Raw genomic sequence first — 12764 nt, 5'->3', positions numbered from 1 at the left:
ACTTTGAACTTCTGCTTGCTCTGAGAAGAAACTGTTAACTTAATTAGCTACTCGTACTTGTTAAAATATTACTGACATTTTCTTCTTTTCAGTACTTGTTATAACTAATGATGGACTAAATAATTTTTATTGAATTAAATAATAAAACAGAATATTAATTTAATTCTAAAAATCAAAGTCACACACAAAAGAAGAGAGAGGGTCAAACATAAACAACATCCACAAGGCAGCTAATGACAACCAACTGACACACGCAGACTACCTCTAGTGATGATTTCAAGATCAAACAATCATTTGAAAGTCCTCCAACCATTTATCACCACCATTTTGTAGCCCAGACCTGGCATACGCTCTGCATCTCGTCCATGAACTCAATGTCAGTATGAATGGTGCTCATGGGATACTTGAGAGAACTCAGAAAGAAATCAATACTAAGTGAAGATTTTGCAGGTAGGGTTAAGCTTTGGAGGACCACAAACCATTATAATATCAAACATTTTTTTACCTCCAAGAACCAATTTCTGCTACCAAAAGAAACAATATGAACCCTGCCAAGAATGCATGTTCTAGACAATATAGTTTGATTTTTGAACTTCATATAAATGGATATATAGTTTATATACCCTTTACATGATTTATTTAACTCAACATTTTTAATGGTCATTCACAATGTTACATGTGATTGTGGCTGATTTATTTTCACTGCAGTAGAATATTTCACTGCATGAATTTACTCATCCATTCTACTGCTGATGGACAATTTGTGCTGGTTCCGGATCTGAACCATTATAAACAATGCTATCAAAAACATTCTTATAAATATATACCACAGCACATGTGCACAAGTTTGTCTAAATATCTAAGAAAGAACTCCTAGGTAATAGCATATGCATCATATGTTCTACATCACCAGGTTAATATCAAACCTTTCCAAAAGTGATTGTGCCAGTTTACTCTTGCATCAGATCATTCCTCCAATCCTCTACAATCCTACCCTCACTTGGTATTATCAGATGTTAAAATTTTCTGTAACTTTTAGAAGGATAGTTAAATTTCAAAATGATTTGAATTTACATTTTCCTGCTAGAACATTTTATATTTTTAGTAATGATTTTAATTTCTTCTTTTATAATATGCCTGTTTAAGGGCTTTTTCTATTGGGTTGTACTTTTCTTATTGATTCTAACAGTATATATATTTAATTATCCATTGTGGCTCAGACGGTAAAACGTCTGCCTACAATGCGGGAGACCTGGGTTCGATCCCTGGGTCGGGAAGATCCCCTGGAGAAGGAAATGGCTACCCACTCCAGTACTCTTGCCTGGAAAATCCCATGGATCCTGGTAGGCTACAGTTCATGGGGTCGCAAAGAGTCTGGACACAACTGAGTGACTTCACTTCACTTCACTTATATAATATGTAATAGTATATATAATCATATGTAAACATTGTAATCTAATAATTAAAACTCAATGGTAGTTATTCTAAATATAAGTCCTTTGTTAGTTACATGTGTTACAAATATATTCTTCCACCTTATACTTGCCTTTTTCACTCTCTTTATGTTACCTTTACATGAACGTAATGTACTATCATCTCTCCTTTTTGTTTTTCCATCTTGTTTGATAATCCTTATCTAAGGTTAAAGTCACACTTTTCCATAAAACTTTTAATGGCACTTTTCACTTTTTGGTCTAAAATCCACATAGAATTGATTTTTTTGTGTATGTTGTGAAATAGGGAGTCAATTTTGTTTTTGCCATTACACTGTCTTGGTATCATTTTTTTAAAAAGCCCTTGACCACTGCTTCATAATGTTTCTATCAAAAATCAAGTGTCCACATATGTGTTGGTCTATTTCCATTCCAAGAAACATTCTGTTGCACCGTCTCTTTGTCTAGCCTTCTGCTAACACCACAATGTCCTAATTACAAAACAAATCTTAATATCTAGTAGGTCAAGTTCTACGACCTTGTTATTTTTCCAATTCAAAAGTATCCCAGCTATACTTAGCCCTCTGTATTTCTTTATAAATCTTAGATTGTCTATTTAAGACTAAGTAAATCTTCTAAGATTATGGTTGTGATATCACTGAATCTGTACATTAAACAGGAAGAACTAATGTCACTGAAAAAAACGAGAGAAAGATTTTGGGGTATCCCCTGGTGGCCCAGTGGTTAGGACTCCACACTTTCAATGCGGGTGCAGGGGTTCAATCCCTGGCTGGGGAGCTAGGATCCTCTATGCTTACAGCAAAGTAGCCAAAAACAAAAGAAAAAGTTCTTTAAAGGGCTTAAAATCCATAAATAGTATTTTTCTCAATTTATTTAGGTCTTTTATTTAATATTTAAATAAGATTTTAATATATCCTCCATGAAGAAGTCTTATATATAATTTGGGGGGGTGATTCCTTTTTTTCCCCAAACTTTAAACTTTTTATTTTGTATTGGGGTATAGCTGATTAACAATGTTGCAGTAGTTTCAGATGAACCCTGCAAGGGACTCAGCCATATATACACATGTATCCATTCTCCCCTAAACACCCCTCCTTTCCAGGCTTCTACATAACACTGACCTGAGTTCCATGTGTTATATACAATAGGTCCCTGGTTGGTTATGGGGAATGATTCTTGAATGTCTGATTATTTATGTAGCTTTTATTAACTTGTTTTTAAATTTCAATTTCTAATTGCTGCAGATACACAGAAATTATACTTTTATATGTTAAACATTATTTTTGTAATTTTAAACTTTTGCATATCCAGCTATCTTACTGAATTCTGTTGTAATTTTTATCTGTATATTTTAGATTTTCTATGTTCATAATCATATCATATGCTATGACAGTAGCTTATTTTGCTTCTTTTTCTTTCTTCCCTAATAGAATGATGAATAGAAGTGATCATAAACCACATCTGCCTTGTTCTTGATCCCAGCTTGAAATCTTTCAAAGTTTCACTACTAAATATAAGGTTTTATTTAAAATATCAAATATCACACTGAGAAAGCTACCTTATACTCCACTTGCCAACAGCATCTTCATTAATAGATACTCAATTTCATCATGTAGTTTTTCTCTACATACACCAAATTATGTTTTTTTTCTCCTTCAATCTGGCAATGAGAAGAACAGCACTGATTTTGTTAACCCTACCCTGTATTTCCAGGATGAACCCAACTCAGTACTGCTATATCAGCCTGTTTGTGAATCTGCTCTATATTTTTTCTTATATTATACTTTCTTATATCAAGGTCAAGGTCATGCTATTTTTTAAATGAGGGAGGAATTATTTCTTTCCTCCATTTTTTTGTAAGACTCTAAAGAAAACAAGTTTATTTTTGAGAGGACCTTTCATTACTGATTGATTTCTTTAATGATTATGAATATGCAAACTTTAAATTATAATTTCTTTTGTGTGGCTTTTATAAATAATATTACTAGGAATTTGTGAATGCCCTCTAGTTTTTTCATTTATTGCAAAACGTTTTCAAAATATTTTCAATATCAGCCAATATATCATATTCCTTTTTATTCCTGATATTTTCACATACATTTTTCCTTTGACCAGTCTCACGAAAGGTTTATCTATATTTAGTTTTTTCAAACCAACATTTAGCTTTCTTGAAAGTCTATGTTTGCTGTTTCTATTGAGAAATAATTCACATACCACAATATATCCCTTTAAAAGTATATAATTAAAAGGATTTTACTACAGAATTGTGTACATTACCACTAATTTCAGAAAATAGTCATTAACCCGAAAATAAAACTCTGTACCCATTAACAGTCATTTTCTATTCCCTCATCCCTCTAGCCCCTGGCAAGCACTATAACACTTTTGGTCTCTATGGATTTGCCTATTTTGGACATTTCATGTAAATGGAATCAAACCTTATATGGGGCCTTTTGTGTCTGGTCTCTTTCTCTTAGCATAATGCTTTCAAGATTCATTTCAACATTCATTCAAACACTGTATCATGTACCAGAACTTCATTCCCTTATTATTGCCAAGTAACATTCCTTTGTATGGATATGCCACATTTGGTTTATCCATTCATCAGTGGATAGACATTTTGGTTTTTCCACTTTTGACCTATTATATATAATGCTGCTACAAACACTCATTTAGGTATTTTTATGTAAACATATGTATGTTTTCAATTCTCTAGAGCATGTATACTAAGGGTAGAATTGCTGGGTCATACTTTAACTCTTTAACTTTTGATGAAGTTTTCTAACTACATTTTCTAACACAGCTGTACCACCACCAATGTATGAAGGTTCTAATTTACCTACACATTCACCAATAATTGTTAATGTCCTTCTTTTCGAAGTGATATCTCACTGAAGTTTTTTTAATTGAAGCATAACTGTTTTACAATGGTGTGTTCATTTCTGTGCATAGCAAAGTGACTCGGTTACACATATTTTTTTCTATTCTTTTCCACTCTGGTTTATCAAAGGATACTGAATATAATTTCCTTGCTATAAAGTAGGATCTTATTGTTTATCCATCCTATATATACTTGTTTGCATCTGCTAATCCAAAACTCCCAACTGTTCCCCCTCTACTCCTGCTTGGCCACCACAAGTCTGTTCTCTATGTCCTTGAGTCTGTTTCTGTTTCATAGTATGTTCATTTGTGTTCTATTTTAGATTCCACACATAATTGATATCATATTGGTCTCTGTCTTTCTGACTTACTTCACTTAGCATGATAATCTCTAGGGTCCATTCATGTTGTTGCAAGTGGCATTATTTCATTCTTTTTTATAGCTGAGTAATACTCCATTGTATAAACACACCACATCTTTTCCTATTTATCTATTGATGGATATATAGGTTGCTTCCACATTTGGCTATTGTAAATGGTGCTGCTATGAACACTGGGGTGCAGGTATCCTTTCAAATTAGTTTTCGTCTTTTCCAGACGTATACCCAAGAGTGGGACTATTGGATCATGACGGTGGATCATGTTGTCCACAGTTTTCCATAGTGAATACACCAATTTACATGTCCTAGAACAGTGTAAAAGGGTTTCCTTTTCCCCACACACTCTCCAACACTTATTATTTGTTGACTTTTTAATGATGGCTATGTGACCAGTGTGAGGTGGTACACCTTCACTGAAGTTTTGATTTTCATTTTCCTAGTGACTAAGATGTTGAGCATCTTTTCATGTGCTTATTGGGCACCTGAGTATCTTCCTTGGAGAAATGTCTATTCAAATTCTTTGCCCATTCAAAAACTGGATTATTTGTCTTACTGTTGAACATAGATACTAGCACCTTAACAAATACATGATTTTTCATTTTCTTCCCTTCTGTGAACTGTCTTTTCATTTTCTTCATAGGACTTATTAAAGCAAAAATAACTTTAATTTTAGTGGAGTCCAATTTATCCAGTTTTTCCTTTGTTCCTTCTGTGTTTCATGGCATATCTGCAGAACTATTGCCATGTCCAATCACAAAGATTTAAGCCTATATTTAGAGTCTTACAGCTTTTGCTCTTACACTTAAGTATGTCTCAATATGTATATGGTATGAACAAAGTGTCTAACTTGATTCTTTTGTATGTGCATATCCAGCTGTCCCAGTATCATGTGTTGAAAAACAGTTTTTCCCTACTGAATTGATGTGGCACCCTTGCAACTAACCACAAGTGTAATGGTTTACTTCTGGAGCCCCAACTCTATTCCATTGATCTGTATGTCTATTCTTTTTTTTTTTTTTTCTTTTGGCTGTGCTGGGTCTTAGTTGTCGCATGTGGGATCTGGTTCCCTATCCAGGGGTTGAACCCAGGCATTGGGGGCATGGAGTGTTAGCCATTGGACCACCAGGGAAGTTCTCCTATGTGTCTATTCTTATGTCAGTACCATGCGGCTTTGGGTAAGTTTTGAAACTGAGAATGTGAGTCCTTTAACTTTGTTCTTTTCAGGATTAATTTTGGCTATTCTTGGTCAATTCCTTTCTATGTGAATTTCAGAACCAACTCATCAATTTCTTCAAAAAAGACAGGTGAAATTTTGATATGGACTAAGTTGAATCTATAGACAAATTTGGGATGTACTGCCATCTTAAGTCTTGTAATCTGTGAACACGGGATGTCTTTCCAGCTCTTGCAACTCTCTTGTTAAATTTATTCCTAAGTATCTTATTCTTTTTAATACTACTGTACAAGGAATTTTCTCAATTTCATTTTTGAATTTTTCATTGCTAGTGTGTAAAAATAGTTGATTTTTGTACAATGATCTTGATTCTGCAACCCTGTTAACTTGATATTAGCTCTAACAGTTCATCTGTAGAATTTGTAGGGTTATTCACATATAGTAAGTTCTTGCTATTTGCAGTAGTTGGTTTTTAAAGTTGTCAAGTCTGCTGAATAAGCAAGTACTGAGTGACTCTCTAGGAGTAATACATACATAAACACACACACACTCACACACAGATTATGATCTTAAATCCTAAAGGTATCTAATTCTAGTTGATTCTCTTTTATTTCGCAAAAAAGAGAATGAGATTCAGAAGCATTAAGGACTTTGCCTAAGGCCACTTTCCCAGTGGGTACCAGAGTTGGGACTCAAACTCCATAGAACTGGTTCAGAGCCGGAGCTTCTTTTACTATGTTATTTTGTTCCCTATCCTCTGGTCACTTCTGTATGAAAGCTGAAATAAAAAGGTAGAGTGTTGCCTTGTTCAACCTCAGCTGAGAATGTGTAGGTCAAGCAACTCAAATTTTTTTCATAACTTTCCTTTTTTTCTCCCCATATGTCCATGAATGACTGCAAAAGCATCACAAGTATTCATCTTGGAGCTACAAAAAACTTTACTGAGTAGATAAATTCTCCATAAATAATGAGAATCATTCATATAAGATGATGCAGTCTACAAGTAGTTTTACTATTTTCCCAATCTGCAAGCCTTCTTTTTTGTGTCTAATTGTTCTAGCTAAAACCTCCACTACAATGTCAGATAGAGGTGGACAGAGCTGATGTCTTGATCCTATTTGGGGAAATCTTTTCAATCTTCAACCATTAAAAATGATGTTAGTTGTGGGTTATTCATAGATACTCTTTATGAAGTTGAGGAAGTTCCCTAATATTCATGGTTTATTACATGTTTTATCATGAAAAGGTGCTGAATTCAATTAAACGCCTTTTCTGTTTATACTGAGATGATTTTTTAAATGTGTTTGTCCTTCTATTAATTTGGTATATTATGTTGATTGGTTTTTGTATGGTGAACTACCCTTGCAGTCCTGGGATAAATCCCACCTGAATGGTGCATAATCCTTTTTATATGTTGCTGATACAGTTTTATAGTATTTTGTTGAAGATTTTTGCATCTATATTCTACTGTTTGGAGAAGGAAATGGCAACCCACTCCAGTACTCTTGCCTGGAAAATTCCATGGATGGAGGAGCCTGGTAGGCTACAGTCCATGGAGTCGCAAAGAGTCGGACACGACTGAGTGACTTCACTTTCTTTCTTTCTATAGCTCCTTTTGGAGAAGGAAATGGCAACCCACTCCAGTGTTCTTTCCTGGAGAATCCCATGAACAGAGGAGCCTAGTGGACTATGGTCTATGGGGGTTGCAAAGAGTCGGACACGACTAAGCAACACACACACACACACACATTCTACTACTGGTCTGTAGTTTTCTTGTACAATCATTGTCTAGTTTTAATATCAGAGTAATACTGGCTTCATAGAATGACTTAGAAGTGTCCCTCTTCTGTATTTCGGAAGAGTTTATGAAGCGTTAGTTTTAATCCTTTAAATGTTTGGTAGAATTCACCAGTAAAGTCATATTGATCTATATTCTTCTTTTGGTAAGTTCTTGATTACTAATCCAATCTCTCATTATAGGTCTATTCAGATTTTCTGTGTTGAGTCAGTTTCAGTTGTTTTCTGTCTTTCTACAAATTTGTCCATTTCATCTTGGCTATCTATTTGTTGGCATACAATAGTTCACAATTCTAATTTTTTAATTTTGGTTAATATCATACTAATGTCCACTCTTTCATTTCTTTTTCTTGGTCAGTTTAGCTGAAGGTTTGTCAATTTTGTTCACCTTTTCAAATAACCATATTCTGATTTTGTTTATTTTCTATTGTTTTTCTATTCCCTATTTCATTTATTGCCACTCAAATGTTTATTATGTCCTTCCTTCTGCTTACCTGGGTTTAGATTGCTCTTCTTTGCCTTGCTAATTAAGATGTAAGTTTAGGTTCACTTGAGATCTTACTTTCTTAATGGAGGGGTTTGATCCTCCTGACCTAGGGATCGAACCTGGGTCTCCTGCATTACAGGCAGATGCTTTACTGTCTGAGCCACCAGGGAAGCCATGGAGGGGTTTACAGCTAAAAATTTCCCTCTGAGCACTGGTTTTGATGCAGCTCATAATTTTTTCTATGTTGTTTTCATTTTCACTAGTGTCTAAGTATTTTTTAATTTCCCTTGTGATTTTTTTTGATCCATTGAGTAGGCTGTTAAATTTAAGAGTAGGCTGTTAAATTTCCACAGATTCGTGAAATTCCCTAAATTTCCTTGTTACTGATTACTGATTCCATTCCATTACACCTTGAGAACATACTCTGTATAGTTTCATTCTTTCAAGTATACTGGAAATAAATTTATTTTATGACCTAATATATATGACCTGCCTCTTGAGAAACCTATATGCAGGTCAGGAAACAACAGTTAGAATTGGACATGGAACAACAGACTGGTTACAAATAGGGAAAGGAGTACGTCAAGGCTGTATATTGTCACCCTGCTTATTTAACTTATATGCAGAGTACATCATGAGAAATGCTGGACTGGAAGAAACACAAGCTGGAATCAAGACTGCCGGGAAAAATATCAAAAACCTCAGATATCCAGATGACACCACCCTTATGGCAGAAAGTGAAGAGGAACTAGAAAGCCTCTTGATGAAAGTGAAAGAAGAGAGTGAAAAAAGTTGGCTTAAAGCTCATCATTCAGAAAATGAAGATCATGGCATCCGGTCCCATCACTTCATGGGAAATAGATGGGGAAACAGTGGAAATAGTGTCAGACTTTATTTTTGGGGGCTCCAAAATCACTGCAGATGGTGACTGCAGCCATGAAATTAAAAGACGCTTACTCCTTGGAAGAAAAGTTATGACCAACCTAGATAGCATATTCAAAACCAGAGACATTACTTTGCCAAGAAAGGTCCATCTAGTCAAGGCTATGGTTTTTCCAGTGGTCATGTATGGATGTGAGAGTTGGACTGTGAAGAAGGCTGAGCACTGAAGAATTGATGGTTTTGAACTGTGGTGCTGGAGAAGACTCTTGAGAGTCCCTTGGACTGCAAGGAGATCCAACCAGTCCATCCTGAAGGAGATCAGCCCTGGGATTTCTTTGGAAGGAATGATGCTAAAGCTGAAACTCCAGTACTTTGAACCACCTCAAGCGAAGATTTGACTCATTGGAAAAGACTCTGATGCTGGGAGGGATTGGGGGCAGGAGAAGGGGACGACAGAGGATGAGATGGCTAGATGGCATCACCGACTTGATGGACATGAGTTTGAGTGAACTCCGGGAGTTGGTGATGGACAGGGAGGCCTGGCGTGCCGCAATTCATGAGGTCACAAAGAGTCGGACACGACTGAGCAACTGAACTGAACATGTTTCTTAATCCAGTGTGCCAATGTCTTATCTTTTAATTGAAATGCTTAATCTATTTACATTTAATTATTGATAAGACAGGATTTATATCTGTCTTTGCTATCTACTGCAAGTCCTATGCCTTTTTTCCCCTCTATTCCTCAACTGCTGACTTTTTTGTTAAAATAAGTATTTTCTAGAGTACCATTCAAATTCCCTTGCTATTTCTTTTACTATATTTTTGAGTTATTTTCCTAATAACTTATAACAATCCATTTTGAATTAATACCAACTTAACTTCAGTATTACACGAAAGCTTCACTTCTATATACCTGTTCTCTTTTTTTGTGCTATTATTGCCATACAGATACCATTATGCATTATATGCCTATCAACACATTTATAATTTTTGCTTTATACAGCTATCTTTTAAATCAGATAGGAAAAAATTACAAAAACTATATCTTTTATATTTATATAGGTAAACAAAGACAGTATAAATTATACAGTATAAGTTATCTTTATAAGTGTGCTTTATTTCTTCATGTGGAATTGAGTGTCCTTTCTATTTCAGTCTGAAGGACTCCATCCACCTATGTCATAGACAGAATATCTGCTAATGACAATTTTAATTTAGCTGAGAATGTCTTAATTTCTCCATTTAGAAGGATATTTTTGCTGGATAAAAAATACTTGGTTTGCATTCTTTCAGTACTTTGAATGTATCATACCATTGTCTTCTTGCTTCCATGATTTCTTGAAGTACCTGTTTACCCTATTGAGATTAACTTATGAAAAAAAGCTGCTCCTCTCTTGCTACTTTCAATATTTTACCTTTAGCTTTTAATGGCTTGATTATAACATGTCTTAATGTGAAAGTCATTGTTGTGAATATCACTGTGTTTATTCTTCTGGAAATCTGTTGAGTTGCTTGAATGTGTAGATGTTTGTCTTTTACCAATTTTGAAAGAGTTTGGCTATTATGTCCTCAAGAATACTTTCTGTTTTTCTCATTTCCTCTTGGAACTCCTATAAAACACATGCTAGTATGCTTGATGGTATCTCGTAGACCTCTAAGGCTCTGTTTTATTTTTCATCATCCCTTTTCTTTATTTCTGTTCCTCAGACTGGAAAATCCCAATTAATCTTTCTTCTAGTTTGTTCATTCTTTCCTCAGCAAGCTCAAATCTTCTGTTAAGTTCTTCTAGTTAATTTTTCAAGTTGTACTTTTCAACTCTAGAATTTCTATTTGGTTCTTTTAATAATTTGTATCTGTTGAGGGGTGTTAGAAGGAAGGTTCAAGAGGGATGGGATATATGTATACACATAACTGACTCACTCTTGTACAGCAGAAACTAACACAGAATTGTACAGCAATGGTACTCCAATTAAAAAAAAAAAAAAGTAAAAATAAAGCAACTGTTTATCTGGGAAAAAATAATTTGTATCTCTTTACTGATGTTTTCTACTTAGAAAGACATCATTCTTGTGTTCTCCTGTAGTTCTTAGACATAGTTTTCTTTATTTCTTTGAACATAATTAAAATAGGTGATCTAAAGTTTCTGTCTGGTTAAGTCCAGAATCTAGACTTTCTTAGAAACAGTATCTATTGACTACTGTTTTCCCATTGTATCAGTCATACTTTTCTGCATCCCTCATAATTTTGTTGAAAAAAAATTTTTAGAAATATAATGTAGCAACTATGTAAATCAAGCCTCTCCTCCCTCCTCTGGGTTTGTTGTTATTGCTGTTTCTTGTTGTTACTATTTACATATTTAGTGCCCTTCTGATTTCCCTAGTGGCTCAGACAGTGAAGAAACTGTCCGCAATAAGTGAGACCTGGGTTCAATCCCTGGTTTAAGAAGATGCCCTGGCGAAGGGAATGGCTACACACTTCAGTATTCTTGTCTGGAGAATTCCATGGACAGAGGAGCCTGACCTGCAAAGAATCAGACATGACTGAGCAACTCACACTTACCTTAAACTAATCCTGTGAAGTCTGTATTCTTTGATGGCTTGGTTAGCTTAGTAATAATCTCTGGTTGCAGAGAGATTTCCTTAAATGCCTTGCCAAGGGGTTCTCTATGCATATTGGGGGATGCTTTCAACATACAGTCAGGGAGTTTACAACTCTACATTAGCCATCACATCCTGCTTGCACAGAGACTCAAGATCAGCCATGACAAGAGTGTAAGGCCTTAAGTCTTTCTTGAGCATGCATACAGCCCTGGACATGACACAGCTTTATGCACATATGTGACCTTCAAAATTCCCAGGAATGTCCTGGAGCTTTTCAAAACTCCTTAAGATATCTTATTTTGCAGTTTTTCCTTTTAAGCTTTGTTTGCTCCAACTTTTATCCACTGCCTCAGATTGTCACAAAGTTAAACTACTGTCATCTAAATGCATGTCTCTGGAAACAAATGTCTCCAGAGAAAAAGATTTTTGCAAATATGTGAGCTCCCAGTCAGGCCAAATCATAAAAGTTCACGAATGGTGGTTCCCAGGGAACTGCCAGACAGGTCAAATAGTGAAGATGCTCCAGAATGATGTTTTTAGAGATCTCTAAATCCATCCAGCCCCTTTCAGTGGCTGCTAGGTTGCTGTTTTCACTAAGACTGTGGGACCTCTTTGTTTTCAAGACTACTGTAGAGTTGGGTAGAGGGGAATGGAAACAGGGCAAATTAAAATGTCACAAAGCAAACTGTTCTTACTAAGATTTAGTCACTTGCTTGAATAAACTCCTTGGATTGTTGCAAGCGTTTGCTTATTTCCAGAGCTCTGAAAAAGTTGATTTTAACAATTTTTGGCAAGGTTCTCATTGCTTTTACAGAGGAGGGGCTTTCAGAGGTCCTTATTTCACTATTCCTGCTGAAGTCAATCTGCTTTTTATTTCATTTATCTTCACCTTTTCTCTCTTCTTTGGGTATACTTTGCTGATCTTACTCAGACTTCCTGAGATTGATCAGCTCATTAATTTTAAAATCTTCTTTTCTAAAATATACATTTGGTGGTGGTTTAGTTGCTAAGTCATGTCTGATTCTTCGGATCCCATGGACTGTACCCTGCCGGACTCCTCTATGCATGGGATTTCCCAGGCAAGAATACTGGAGTGGGTTGCCATTTCTT

At 35.3% G+C, this 12764-nt stretch overlaps 1 protein-coding gene across 2 annotated transcripts in view; it reads right to left on the bottom strand.

Annotated features, from left to right (window-relative positions):
* NRDC (nardilysin convertase) overlaps positions 1 to 12764 on the bottom strand; it is a 113541-nt gene that overhangs the window by 53210 nt on the left and 47567 nt on the right. The window lies entirely within an intron of this gene.

Source organism: Oryx dammah, unplaced genomic scaffold, assembly GCF_014754425.2.
Source record: "Oryx dammah isolate SB20612 unplaced genomic scaffold, SCBI_Odam_1.1 HiC_scaffold_28, whole genome shotgun sequence".
NCBI classification, from domain to species: domain Eukaryota; kingdom Metazoa; phylum Chordata; class Mammalia; order Artiodactyla; family Bovidae; genus Oryx; species Oryx dammah.
Note: the sequence above shows the minus strand (reverse complement) of the source record. Positions and strands in the feature narration are given on the sequence as shown.